The 13324-nt window shown below is 41.1% G+C and overlaps 1 protein-coding gene across 5 annotated transcripts in view; it reads left to right on the plus strand.

The window, feature by feature from the left end:
• Positions 1 to 13324, plus strand: part of RBMS3 (RNA binding motif single stranded interacting protein 3) — a 785524-nt gene that overhangs the window by 677522 nt on the left and 94678 nt on the right. The window lies entirely within an intron of this gene.

Genomic DNA, 13324 nt, shown 5'->3' on the forward strand with positions numbered 1-13324 from the left:
CTTTGCGTTAGTCAGTCATCTTTCCAATGCACAATTTAAAATCTGAATCTTTCCCCAAAGACCTAAGTGTCCAGACTTTCATTGTGGCTCATGAAAAACCTGAAGAGAAAAAATTGGGGTTTCAACCTGTAATCTGAGCAGCCACGGTCTGAACTTTGATGGTGCCCTGTTAGACACCATGAGGACTGCCTGGTCCCCGGGGACTGTGTCTCCCTCCCAGGTCACCATCTACACTGTACAGAGGTCAACTGCAGGTATATACGTCCACCTTCCAGCATCCTCTCTGTGATGTATGTCTCTGTGTACTTTATATTAACAGTAGAACATTGTATCCTTTGGCTATTTCAACAGTTGCAAAAGTGCTTCATCCTCTCCCACTGCCCACTTAGACTGTAACAACAATGAACATTTCCCTCAGGAAGCAAATTGCAGTTAAGATGCTCAGAATACCATATTCTTGATTTTACATACTGTCATCTGATAAAGAACTTTGTATCACCCAGCAGTCCCTGTCTTCAATGTTGCCTTGTCTACTGAATATTCCTTTCACCCCATAAAAGTCAAGTCTCTCCCACCTATAAAGAGGGCAGAAAACTCCCCTGGTGGTGCAGTGGATAAGACTCCATGCTTCCAATGCAGGGGGTAGAGGCTCAATCCCTGGTCAGGGAACAAGATCCTGCATTCTGTGTGGTGCAGTCAAAAAACAAAACATTCTTTTTGTGCCCATAACTTGTACTGACCACACTATTTTTGCTTTTTCTTTACTGGTAGACAGTTTGAGTATTCTTTACACATGGTCTTCCTGTGTTGTCTCTAATTGGGTTTCCCCAGTGGCTCAGCAGTAAAGAATCTACCTGCGGTACGGAAGCTGCAGAGACGTGGGTTTGATCGCTGGGTCAGGAGGATCCCCTGGAGGAGGGCGTGGCAACCCACTCCAGTGTTCTTGCCTGGAGACTCGCAAGAGAATACCATGGACAGAGGAGCCCGGTGTGCTACCGTCCACAGTCACAGAGTCAGACGCGAATGAAGCGCCAGCACGCTGCCTCTAATTAAGCCTGCTACAGTGTGAATTTTGGTCTCAGACTTGGCTGGAATTTTCCCTGCCGCTGTCTCCAGGGATCCCTAAATTTGTCCGTTGTAACGGACACTTTCTTATTTCTTGTGCTGTTTGAGATCTTGCCTCATTTGACTTTGATGTTGCTGTTGTTGTTACCACTTACATCTTCTTGAAAGCTTCTTCTTTCTTGGATTTCATGACTCTATCCTTTGCTGGGCTTCCTGTGTGGTGCTAGTGGTGAAGTACCCACTTGCCAATGCAGGAGATGTAAGAGACGTGGGTTCGATCCGTGGGTCCGGAAGATCCCCTGGAGGAGGGCATGGCAACCCACTCCAGTGTGCTTGCCTGGAGGCTCGCGAGAAGAGGTACAGGCATAGGGTTGCAAAGGGTCGGACATGACTGAGTGACTTAGCATAGTGCACACGCACATCCTCTGCTGATCCTCCTTGCCCTCCCCTTGCGCTGCTGCCCTGGTGTCTGAATTCCCCTTCTGCCCACTTTTACTAGTCTTTCTCAGGGTTTAGCCCTTTCTCATACTGTTTCTCACCCACTCCTCCTGCTTTTAGGAACTGAAGACTCCTGAGTTCATACTTCAAGTTTATAACTAGACACAGGGAACCATCACCTGTGTGTCTCCTTGCACTGGCTGCTGCTTCTGGGTGTCCTGACCCCCAACTGAGGGCTTTTCTTCATCAGTCCTTCATAATACAAACCAAATAAATGAAAAGCCTCAAATTACTTCCGACAGTTTTTGAAAAGTTTACTCTAAAGCCATTTAAGTCATAATTCCAGTTCTCTGGGCCTTCTCTCCTACAACATTCCTAATGATAAAATTGGTCATTAAGACCACATTCCTAATGATAAAATTGGTCATTAAGGCTTCTTCTATCTCTCTTTGAACTACATCTTCAAACCAGCTGTCTCCCTGCCACTGGTCAAGTTCATTCAATCACCATTCCCTACCTGTACTAAGTTTTTATCTGCCTCTGATATCATTGAGTACCAAACCATTTTCACATTGCTTTCTGAATATTTTTTTAAAGCAAAAAGTAATAAATAATCATCTATCTGCCTGGCTTAAAGTATTACATGGACTTTATTAAATGCAGAACAACTCAAACTTTCCAGAGTGGCACCAGAAGAATTTCATGATTTGGCTCTTGCAACTGAATTGGACCTTTTTTTGATTCTCAGAGCATCTCATGTTATGTTAACCCATGAGTCTTGTTGCTTATGGAGTTCTCTCTGCCTGCAGAGAATGGTGATATTTCTTCCTTTTCTTTTCTTTTATTTCTCTCATTTAGAGAACACCATTAAATCATACCAGGCAGAGCTAATTACACAATTAGTCACAAGAGAAACAGTGTAAGCAGTGGTTAGAAGTGCAGACTCCAGAGCCAGCCTGCCCAGGCGTGCATTCAAATTCTGTCGTTTTCCACGTAGGCAAGTTGTCTGTGCTTTAGTTTTGCCCTCTGTGAAATGGAGATGACAGAAAGAATAAGTTTTCATAAGACGTTGTAAGGATTAAAGGACCTCCTGTGGTGCAGTGCGGCCATTGTCAATGCTGACACGATTGTTACACTGCATTTCCTGTGACTGTGATACAGCAAGGGCTTCCCAGGTGTCAAAGGTGGTAAAGAACCCACCTGCCAATGCAGGAGAAATAACGAGACACAGGTTAGATCCCTGGGTTGCAATGATCTCCTGGAGGAAGGCATGGCAGTCCACACCAATATTCTTGCCAGGAGAATCCCCTGGACAGAGGAGCATGGCAGGCTACAGTCCACAGGGTTGCAAAGAGCTGGACACAATTGAAACGACTTAGCACACACGTGTACATGATACAGTGACAGTCTTTTTTATCACATAGCTATTGATATCATATTTATTTCTCTGATGGACTATTAAATCTGAAGGCAGGTCCCATGTCTTATTTTTCTTTACAGGCTGTTTAACTTAGTACTATGAATGCCAAATCAGAAATAGAAAATGTTGCTGATGGCATCTGCTTGACTCCAGCAAAGTGGCATTAGGTAAACCAGCCCCCTTCCTGGTATCAAGCTGCTCTGTTCCCCTGTAACACCCTAATCTGATTATCTTTAAATGCAACCTCCAGTTTCATCCAAAGGAGCCAAACTGCACATGAGTTGTTCATGTCCTGGGTTAAGAGTGGAATTTTGGAAGCATCAGATTATGCATTGCGTTGGTACCAAGAATATAGAAATTTTATATCATGAAATGGAAGAAACAGCAAAATTGTAGCTAATTAACCTTATTCACTTAGTATTTCTTCATATACGTGAGTTTTTTAAATGTTTTGGTCTTTTCGGTTTTAATTGCCTTATATGGCAACATATAAATAATCATTTCTATGGATGTTTAAGATGTCAAAATAACCACATGTTTCCTCAATATCCTGTTTCTTGACTTATTGTCAGCATGTACCTCTTAAAGATGTGGAAACTGATTTAGAAAATTCAGCATATGAAGGGATCGAATATGAATGTCCAGAGTAAAGTATTTATTCCATGTTTATACCCATGTATTCAGTCCAGGGCCTGTGTGCGTGCTAGGTCACTTCAGTTGTGTACAACTCTTTGTGACCCCGAGGACTGTTTGTAGCCCACCAGGCTCCTCTCTCCACGGGATTCTGTAGGCAGGAATGCTGGCGTGGGTTGCCATGCCCTCCTCCAGAGGATCTTCCTGACCCATGGGATCGAACCTGCATCTCGTATGTCTCCTGTTTGGCAGGCAGTTTCCTTTCGCCACTAGTTCCACCGTGGAAGCCCATTCGATCCAGTAGGCAAACCTAACTTGGGGGGAGAGTGGTAAGCTAACAGAGGCATAAATATTTATTGCTGCAGAGAAGAAACTGATCCCATTTGGTATAGGAAAAACATATCCAAAGATATGGTTGCAACCTATTCCAATCCAGTTAATATTGTTAAAGATGGCTTAATGATGACTCAGTTCAACAAACTGCTTTTCTTTCGTATCTGTTGTACTGTTTAAAAGGATGCTTGGGGCTGGTGCACTGGAATGACCCAGAGGGATGGTACGGGGAGGGAGGTGGGAGGGGCTTCAGGATGGGGAACACTTGTATACCCCTGGCGGATTCATGTTGATCTATGGCAAAACCAATACAATATTGTAAAGTAATTAGCCTCCAATTAAATGAATTTATAATAAATAAAATAATAATAATAAAATCCTGTTGGTGATGCAGATTTAAAAAAAAGTTCCTATCCTATCAGGAACAATGGACATGCACACAAATTCTAGATATAATGCCAATAGTATTGTGAAAGAAGCACAGAATGCTTTGAGTTTTATGTATGTCTTACCTTTCAGATGTACAAAATATTTCTGAAGGAAGACATGAGACATGGTTGCAGTCATTCTCTGAGAAGGGCCAACAGAGTGCTGGGAAGGAGGGGTGATAGGGAGACTTACTTTTCACTGTTTATATTTTTCTATTCTTTTCACAAAACAAGTTAACATACATGTCACAGGACCACAGAGTAAAAGCAGTTACTTTCTAGTAAGAGATGTGGAAGGCCTCTTGATGGAGCAGGGACATGAACTTGTCCTCTTGGCGGCGTGTCACAGCTAAAGAACATGGTTTATCTTTCTGAGTGCGAGTTTTTTCCAGATATATGTCCAGGAGTGGGATTGCTGGGTCATATGGAAATTCTATGTGGCTTCCAAGGGGGAGGGAAAGGTGGGGAGGGACAGACTGGGGGTTTGGGGTTGGCAGATGCCAAGTATTATATATAGAAGGAAAAACAACAAGTTCTACTATAGCACAGGAGGCTACAGCTCCTGTGATAAGCCGTAATGGAAAAGCGCAGTGAAAACAATGTGTGTGTAACTCAGTCACTATGCTATACATTAGACATTAATGCAACGTTGTAAACCAAGTATACTTCAATTTTTCTTTTTAATAAAAGGACATATTTTGTAATCCTGGAGCATCCTATAACTGCACTCAGTCATAGGGGTTTCTGAGCATCAAATTCAGACGTGTGTCTGGGGTATCTGGTAGCTCAGTTGTATAAACTGTTAAATGTTCTGAATTCCATAACTTCAATGTTTATACAGCAACATCAAACTGAAATAAGTACTCCCAAATTTAGCCTGATTTTTCTCTAATGAAGAACAAACGTTTGTAAATGTAAATGTGGTTGATGGTGTCTCTGAGCAGTTTGAGTGTAGGTGGCAGAAAATGTCAGTCATGTCATCTGCTCGAATCTACCCAAATGATCGCTTTTAGAAAATCAGTTCAGTCAAAGGCTTTGAAGGTTACAGTGAAGAGGTATCTGGGTTGCAATGGAAAAGGAAACTACTTGGTACTTTTTTACTGCAGGTCAACTTAGGAGACTATAAATGCTCATTCTTCTTTCAGAGCTATCTGGCATAACTCTATAATGTGTTATTACTACTGGCCTATTGCTTTTTTAACAGTCCAATATGAGATCCCATCACTTTCAAATATGAGCATAAGAGATGGGAAATAATTCCTTCCCCAGTCAAAATCTCATCTTTTCCTATGCCTTTTCCACTAAGGTCTGCTGTGTAAATGCCTTTTGGATTGTTTGATTTGAATAAAATGTATTCTTGGGAGAGATGTGGGTGAAAAATGTTTTTTTTTAATATATATTTTATTTTATTTTTTCACTTTTATTTTTTTATTATTATTTTTTTAAAATTTTACTTTATTTTGCTAGGTTCGATGCAGGATAGAGGATGCTTGGGGCTGGTGCACTGGGATGACCCAGAAAAATGTTTTCTACAGCCTTGGCTTGCCAACTGTTTTATATGGCATTTGATATTAAGTGATACAGAAACCAGATCTTCTTACACTAGGAAAGGAATGTAATGTGAAAGATACGTGGTATTACAAAAAAGCGGACCAACACCTTATTAATCTTATGCTGTAGGGTTACCCCGAGGATTCGTGGTTCTGACTCCGACAAAATTGCCCGTGGACATGAAAGACAAGGCAACACCATTTATTTCAATGTGCATATAGGATTGTGTGTGATTTTTTAGAGTTAAAAAAAAATCCTACCCTGGGGTTATTGATATATTCATGTTATTCTTATTGTCAGTGAAATAAGATTTCACTACTGACTGCCAAATTCCCTGGAGATGGCTCTTCTGCAGGTAAAATAATGTCCTGTTAGTGACCTAGACTTCCATTCTTTGGACTTCTGGAGCCCACTTGCTTTAAAAGCCAGAAAACTAAATAACCCTTTGCATTCCTTAAAACTATGACTTTTTTCAGAGGCCAGCTCAGAGTTCTACAGATAGGTCATGCTTCATTAAACCTCTCAGATCCTGTGACATTTGGAATTTTTTCACGTGAAACTTCTCCAGAGTAACTAGTCAACATTCCCAAGGAAAGCTTCTCAACCTTGACATGAGGGTCACTTTGGATCATATCATTTTTTTTGGTGGAAACTGTCCTGTGTTTAGCAGCATCCCAGACTTCTACCAACTCGATGCCAGGAGCAGCCCTCTGACCCGGTGACAACCAAAAATATCTCTAGGTCCTGGGAAGAAAGCTCCTGTCTGTGTTTAGGACAGCATAGAAAAGAAACACTTGCCACACCTGTGAATTTACTATGTGCATTTGTCAAATAAATATCTTAGTAAACTATTTCTGGAAAACATGGTTAGTTAAAAATTCGTTCCTGGTTTTCTGTGACAGCATTTGCAAGGCGTGACGCACCTATGCGTGCCTGCTCAGCCATGTCCGACTCTTTGTGACACCATGGACTGTAGCCCTCCAGACTCCTCTCTCCATGGGATTTTTCCAGGGAAGAATATTATAGTGGGTTGCCATGTTTTTCCTCCAGGGGATATTCCCAACCTAGGGATCGAAACTACATCTATATCTCCTGCGTTAGCAGGCAGATTCTTTATGTCTGAGCCACCTGGGAAGCCCATAATGCATATATTAATATAACCAGATATAAAAATATAGTCACGTTTCAAATGACCTTAGCTGTCTTATTATAGCCACAAAATTAAAGTGCTGTCAAAGTCAATTTCACCTTTCCTGTTCCCCCAAAATAGGATGCCTATGCTTGAAGTTTTTATTTGGATGTCCTTTCTTTCTTCTTCTTTTAAAATGTGGAGGCTGTGTGAACCATGAAGGATACATGGCAGGGATTGAGAACAAGTGATGAGACTGGGAAACTCATTCTGAAGCTCTCTCTTTGGAGGCCGGCTCGGGGCGTTTTCTTTAGACATGGTGACTTTAAGCCTCAGATGCAATAACAGCCTCTCTTGCCGTGGTTTAAGCAAAGCTTTCCTGTAAAGTCATCTGGTTTATGTTTGGACTTGGGGAGAGCTTATTTCAGAATGCCGGAATTAGGGGATCAAGATAGTGTACTGAGTCTGATCTCTCCAGTCCATTTTCTGTTCTAAATGACTCTCTGATTTGAGTGGCAGACGGTATTGGAACTTGCTGGGGAGTGTGAAATATCATTCTTGTTGGACGGATAGGATTAGAGCAAATAGAACAAAAACACACTTTGTTAGTATCCATTTACTTGGCTGTTTTTCTGTTTCTGTTCTTTTTTCCCCTGTAAAGTTCGCTGTAAATGCTGTCTGTCCATCCAGTCCTTATTGCTTTCATTTTTAATATGCCACTTAGTACATTTTGCAAAATAAACTAGCCACTCTAAAATGTGAAGCATGATTTATGCTGTTGGTATGCAAGGCTGAGACTAGGTTTCTAGGAGAAGTTAAACCTACATGGAGCAAAGGGCTGTTAGTGGAGTGGTCATGAGTGCCTGTTAGGTCATTATGAGCCCCACATAAATCTTTCTGTTCACTGCTTCATAAGTAAAATCTAAGATAAAACCTGAAGGGGTTTTGTGTGTGTGTGTGTGTGTTTCTAGATGTAAACCATGATTTTTGTATAAAAGGTCTGTTTTCTCTGGTTATCAGTTTCTCTATATGCCTAGAAAACGGGCATTAGTTTAAGCTTTCATTGAGATGTACAGAGGTACAGACAGGTGATTTGTGATGTAAGCCAGCGTTCTCAGTTCTCAGTTTCCTATCTGAACAGATGGCGTCTTCTGTGTCTCCACACATTTGACATTGGCCATCCTTTACTATGATCACTGCTTATCCCCCTAAGCTGTTTTGCACTCATTTATTCATTCAGTCAGCCATCAGGTATTAAGCATAGATAGACCTTGGAGATACTGTGAGTTCAGGTCCAGACCACTGCAACAAAGCAGATATCTCAATAAAATGAGTCACACAATTTTAAAAGTGTATATAAAAGTTATGTTTAGACGAGGCTATAGAATGTTAGTTTGCAAAACATTATGTCTACAAAAACAATGTATATACCTCAATTAAAAATATCTTATTGTTCAAAACACTAATCATCATCTCACAATGCACAGTTACCACAAACCTTCAGTTTGTAAAAATCACAGTATTTTTGAAGTACACTAAAGCAAAGCACAATAAAATCAGGTATGCCTGTATTTATTATGTCCCAGACTCTGTCCTAGGCAACAAAGTCCAGCTGTCCTCAACTCTCTTGAAGCCAACATTCTAGAGGGAGAGATAGCCAATTAATGCATTCCATTAATCAGCTCAACTGCTGTTAAAGAAAAAAAAAAAAAGCCATTGATCGTGTGGGTTTAAACAACTGAAATATATTTCCTCACTGTTCTGGAGGCTAGAAGTCCATGATCAAGATCTGGCTGACTAAGTCTGGGGTGAGGACTGTTTTCCTGGCTTTTACAAGGCTGTTTCCTCACTGTGTCCTCACATGGCATTTCCTCTGTGTGCATGTGTGGAGAGAGAGGGAAGTCTCTGGAGCATCTCTTCTTATAAGGACACTAACCCTGGGAGATTAGGGCCCCACCCTCATAAGCTCATTTTACGTTACTTTCTTCCTTGAGGCCCCATCTCCACATAGAGCCACTCTGGGAGTTAGGACTTCAACATATGAATTTTAAAGGGACACACATTCAGCACATAGCATATATATAAAGACATTTTTTAAAGGCTACTTCAAATAGTGATAATGCCAATGGGGAAAAACAAAAATAAAGTCAAGGAAAGGAACACAGAACAGTTGGGGCAGAGACGGTTGTCGCTACTTTAGCTACAGAGCTCTCAGAAGAAGGGAAAGTTGAGTGAAATCAATAATGAAAAAGAGGTTGTTATAGGGAGATTTGGGGGAATAAGCATACCAGGTAAAGAGAATTGTAAGGTCAGTGGCCCAAGATGAGAATGACAGGCTCATGTGATGGAAGGTCATTGCGGTTGGATGGATCCTAGTTGGCTCAAGGAAGAGAGATGGACAGTAGCCTTACTGTGCTAGCAATAGTCGATACCAGGAATTCAGATTTTGTTCTCATTGCAATGGAAAGCCATTGCCTGGCTTTAGGCTGGTTAATGCACAAAGGACATTCAAGTTAAGTGGTTAAAGAGAGAAACTCAAATGAATGCCTTACCCATCTTTGGTACACATAGTGAATCCTTCAATACAGTTTTTTTTTAATGGAAGAATAGATGTTTTCTTGCTTAGTAATTGTCTTTTTAAAAGTCAGATTTGTTAAAAGTATATATATATATATATATATATATATATACACACACACTTTTAATAGGGTACAGTTGTATGAGGCCTGAAAAGCACACAGTGAAGCAACAAAGAAAGGGAACAGTCACATCATTTCCCAGAATTCCCTCATGCGTCTCTGTGGTCAGACTCCTCCCTGAAGCCTAGCCTTTGGCATCCATTATTTGGTTTTTGAATGTATAGTTTTTCATTTTCCATACCGCTATACAAATAGATATAAAATATAAAGTCTTTGGAGTCTGAGATCTCTCATTCAGCATAATCCATTCAAGATTCACCATGTTAAACACACCAGTGTTTATTTCATTTTAATTGTTCAGTCGCCTCCCAGTGTATGGATGGACTATACACTGTTAATCAGTTCAGTTGAAGGATATTTGGCTTGTTTCCAGGTTTTGGCAAGTATCAAAGCTTCTGTAAATAATTGCATCAAGGTTTTTGTGTGAACTCAAGTTTTCATTTATCTTTAGTTGCTATGTATCAGTGGGATTTTTCAGTTATATGCTATGTGTATTTTAGCTTTATATGAAACTGCCAAGCTGTTTTCTAAAAGGGCAGGACAATTCTCTATTTCCATCAACAATGAAAGAGAATTCCACCTTCTCTAATTCTGTGACGGCTCTGATTGCCTTTTTTAAAAAGTTAGATCATTCTAATAGGTACATGACATAGTCATAATTCATTTTTCCTGAACTACACAAGAGCAGATTTAGAGACATGGTAGATGTAGGAATGGATAGTAAGGAGAATACAATGGGTAGGGGAGTAATTTTTTCAACTACATTTTTTTAACCAAAAGACCCTAACCTTATAATCCTTGTTGAAAACTAGATCAATTTAAGACTCTAGTTCTATAATCCTTGCTTGGAAACTTGTATAGAATCTAAGCTTAAAGAATTCACTCTTTGAACCCTGGAAACATTGAAATCTAGCCCCCCTACACTCAGCAGGGTTCTGGTGGAATGCTTCTTTAGAAAGGCGACTCATGAGATTCTCTATTCAAAACATCAGAGACCTCTGAGAGATGAGGAAGCTTTTGTCTCCAAAATTCCAACCTCAGTCATAAACTATGTTTAAAAAGAAGAGAAAATAAACTAGAAGTAGTAATTCAATTGACTTTGCGATGTCAAGGGAACAGTTCATGCAAAGATGGGCTCAGTAAAGGACAGAAATGGTATGGACCTAACAGAAGCAGAAGATATTAAGAAGGGGTAGCAAGAGTACACAGAAGAACTAAACAAAAAAGATCTTCACGACCCAGATAATCATGATGGTGTGATCACTCACCTAGAGCCAGACATTCTGGAATGTGAAGTCAAGTGGGCCTTAGGAAGCATCACTACGAACAAAGCTAGTGTAGGTGATGGAATTCCAGGTGAGCTATTTCAAATCCTGAAAGATGATGCTGTGAAAGTGCAGCACTCATTATGCCAGCAAATGTGGAAAATTCAGCAGTGGCCACGGAACTGGAAAAGGTCAGTTTTCATTCCAATCCCAAAGAAAGGCAATGCCAAAGAATGCTCAAACTACTGCACAATTGCACTCATCTTGCACACTAGAAAAGTAATGCTCAAAATTCCCCAAGCCAGCCTTCAGCAATACGTGAACCGTGAACTTCCAGATGTTCAAGCTGGTTTTAGAAAAGGCAGAGGAACCAGAGATCAAATTACCAACATCCACTGGATCATGGAAGAAGGAAGAGAGTTCCAGAAAAAACATCTATTTCTGTTTTATTGATTATGGCAAATCCTTTGATTGTATGGCTCACAATAAACTGTTGAAAATTCTGAAAGAGATGGGAATACCAGACCACCTGACCTGCCTCTTGAGAAACCTGTATGCATGTCAGGAAGCAACAGTTAGAACTGGTCATGGAACAACAGACTGGTTCCAAACAGGAAAAGGAGTACGTCAAGGCTGTATATTGTCACCCTGCTTATTTAACTCATATGCAGAGTACATCGTGAGAAACGCTGGACTGGAAGAAACACAAGCTGGAATCAAGATTGCAGGCAGAAATATCAATAACCTCAGATATGCAGATGACACCACCCTTATGGCAGAAAGTGAAGAGGAGCTAAAAAGCCTCTTGATGAAAGTGAAGGAGGAGAGTGAAAAAGTTGGCCTAAAGCTCAACATTCAGAAAACAAAGATCATGGCATCTGGTCCCATCACTTCATGGGAAATAGATGGGGAAACAGTGGCTGACTTTGTTTTTCTGGGTTCCAAAATCACAGCAGATGGTGACTGAAGCTGTGAAATTAAAAGATGCTTACTCCTTGGAAGGAAAGTTATGACCAAACTAGACAGCATATTAAAAAGCAGAGACATTACTTTGTCAACAAAGGTCCATCTAGTCAAAGTTATGGTTTTTCCAGTGGTCATGTATGGATGTGAGAGTTGGACTGTAAAGAAAGCTGAGTGCTAAAGAATTGATGCTTTTGAATTGTGGTGTTGGAGAAGACTCTTGAGAGTCCCTTGGACTGCAAGGATATCCAACCAGTACATCTTAAAGGAGATCAGTCCTGGGTATTCATTGGAAGGACTGATATTGAAGCTGAAACTCCAATACTTTGGCCACCTGATGCAAAGAGCTGACTCATTTGAAAAAACCCTGATGCTGGGAAAGACTGAGGGAAGGAGGAAAAGGGGATGACAGAGGATGAGATGGTTGGATGGAATCACCAACTCATTGGACATGAGTTTCGGTAAATTTCAGGAATTGGTGATGGACAGGGAGGCCTGGCGTGCTGCAGTCCATGGGGTCGCAAAGAATGAGACACGACTGAGTGACTGAGCGGAACTGAACTAAAGAGTATGGCAAAATGAAAACAATGATTCCATGAGCCCTAATTGGCATTTTTCCAATCTATCCTCATAACAGGGAAATAGTCCATCACAGGCATCCTGGTTTTGTCTGCATGTTCAGTGGTTAGTCACTCTAGACTTTTCCCTTACCAGTGAGATATGAAAAAGGAAATGTGATTTAAAATTCTTCTGAGGAATCTGAGCATTAGGTAACTTATGGGTTCCAGAATATAGTCTGAGTGGAGATGGAATGTCAGTGTTTTCAATACCATTGAAAGTAGTGAAAATTTTAGTCGCTCATTGATGTCCAACTTTTTGTGAACTCATGGACTACAGCCCACCAGGCTCCTCTCTCTTTGAAACTCTCCAGGCTAGGACACTGGAGTGGGTAACCATTTCCTTCTCCAGGGGATCTTCCTGACCCAAGGATCAAACTCAGGTCTCCTGCATTGCAGGCAGACTACAGTCTGAGCCACCAGGGAAGTCCTAGATCCCTGTTAAATCTATCCTTTAATAGATATCCAGAAGAATCATCCCTCCTCTGATTTGTGGGGCTCTGTTCTTGCCCAGGCTTCCCAGGTGGCACAATGGTAAAGAACCTTCCTGCCAATGCAGGAGACATGGGTTCGATCCCTGGATTGGGAAGATCCCCTGGAGGAGGAAATGGCAACCCACTCCAGTATTCTTGCCTGGAAAGTTACATGCACAGAGGAGGCTGTCCATGGACTGGGCTACAGTCCATAGCATTGCAAAGAGCTGGCCAGGACTGAGTAACTGAGCACGCACCCACACGTGATCTTGCCCAGTGTTTTTCTCTGCTTGTTCACTGGAGGGCCCTG

This window comes from Capricornis sumatraensis, chromosome 10, assembly GCF_032405125.1.
Source record: "Capricornis sumatraensis isolate serow.1 chromosome 10, serow.2, whole genome shotgun sequence".
Classification (NCBI taxonomy): Eukaryota; Metazoa; Chordata; class Mammalia; order Artiodactyla; family Bovidae; genus Capricornis; species Capricornis sumatraensis.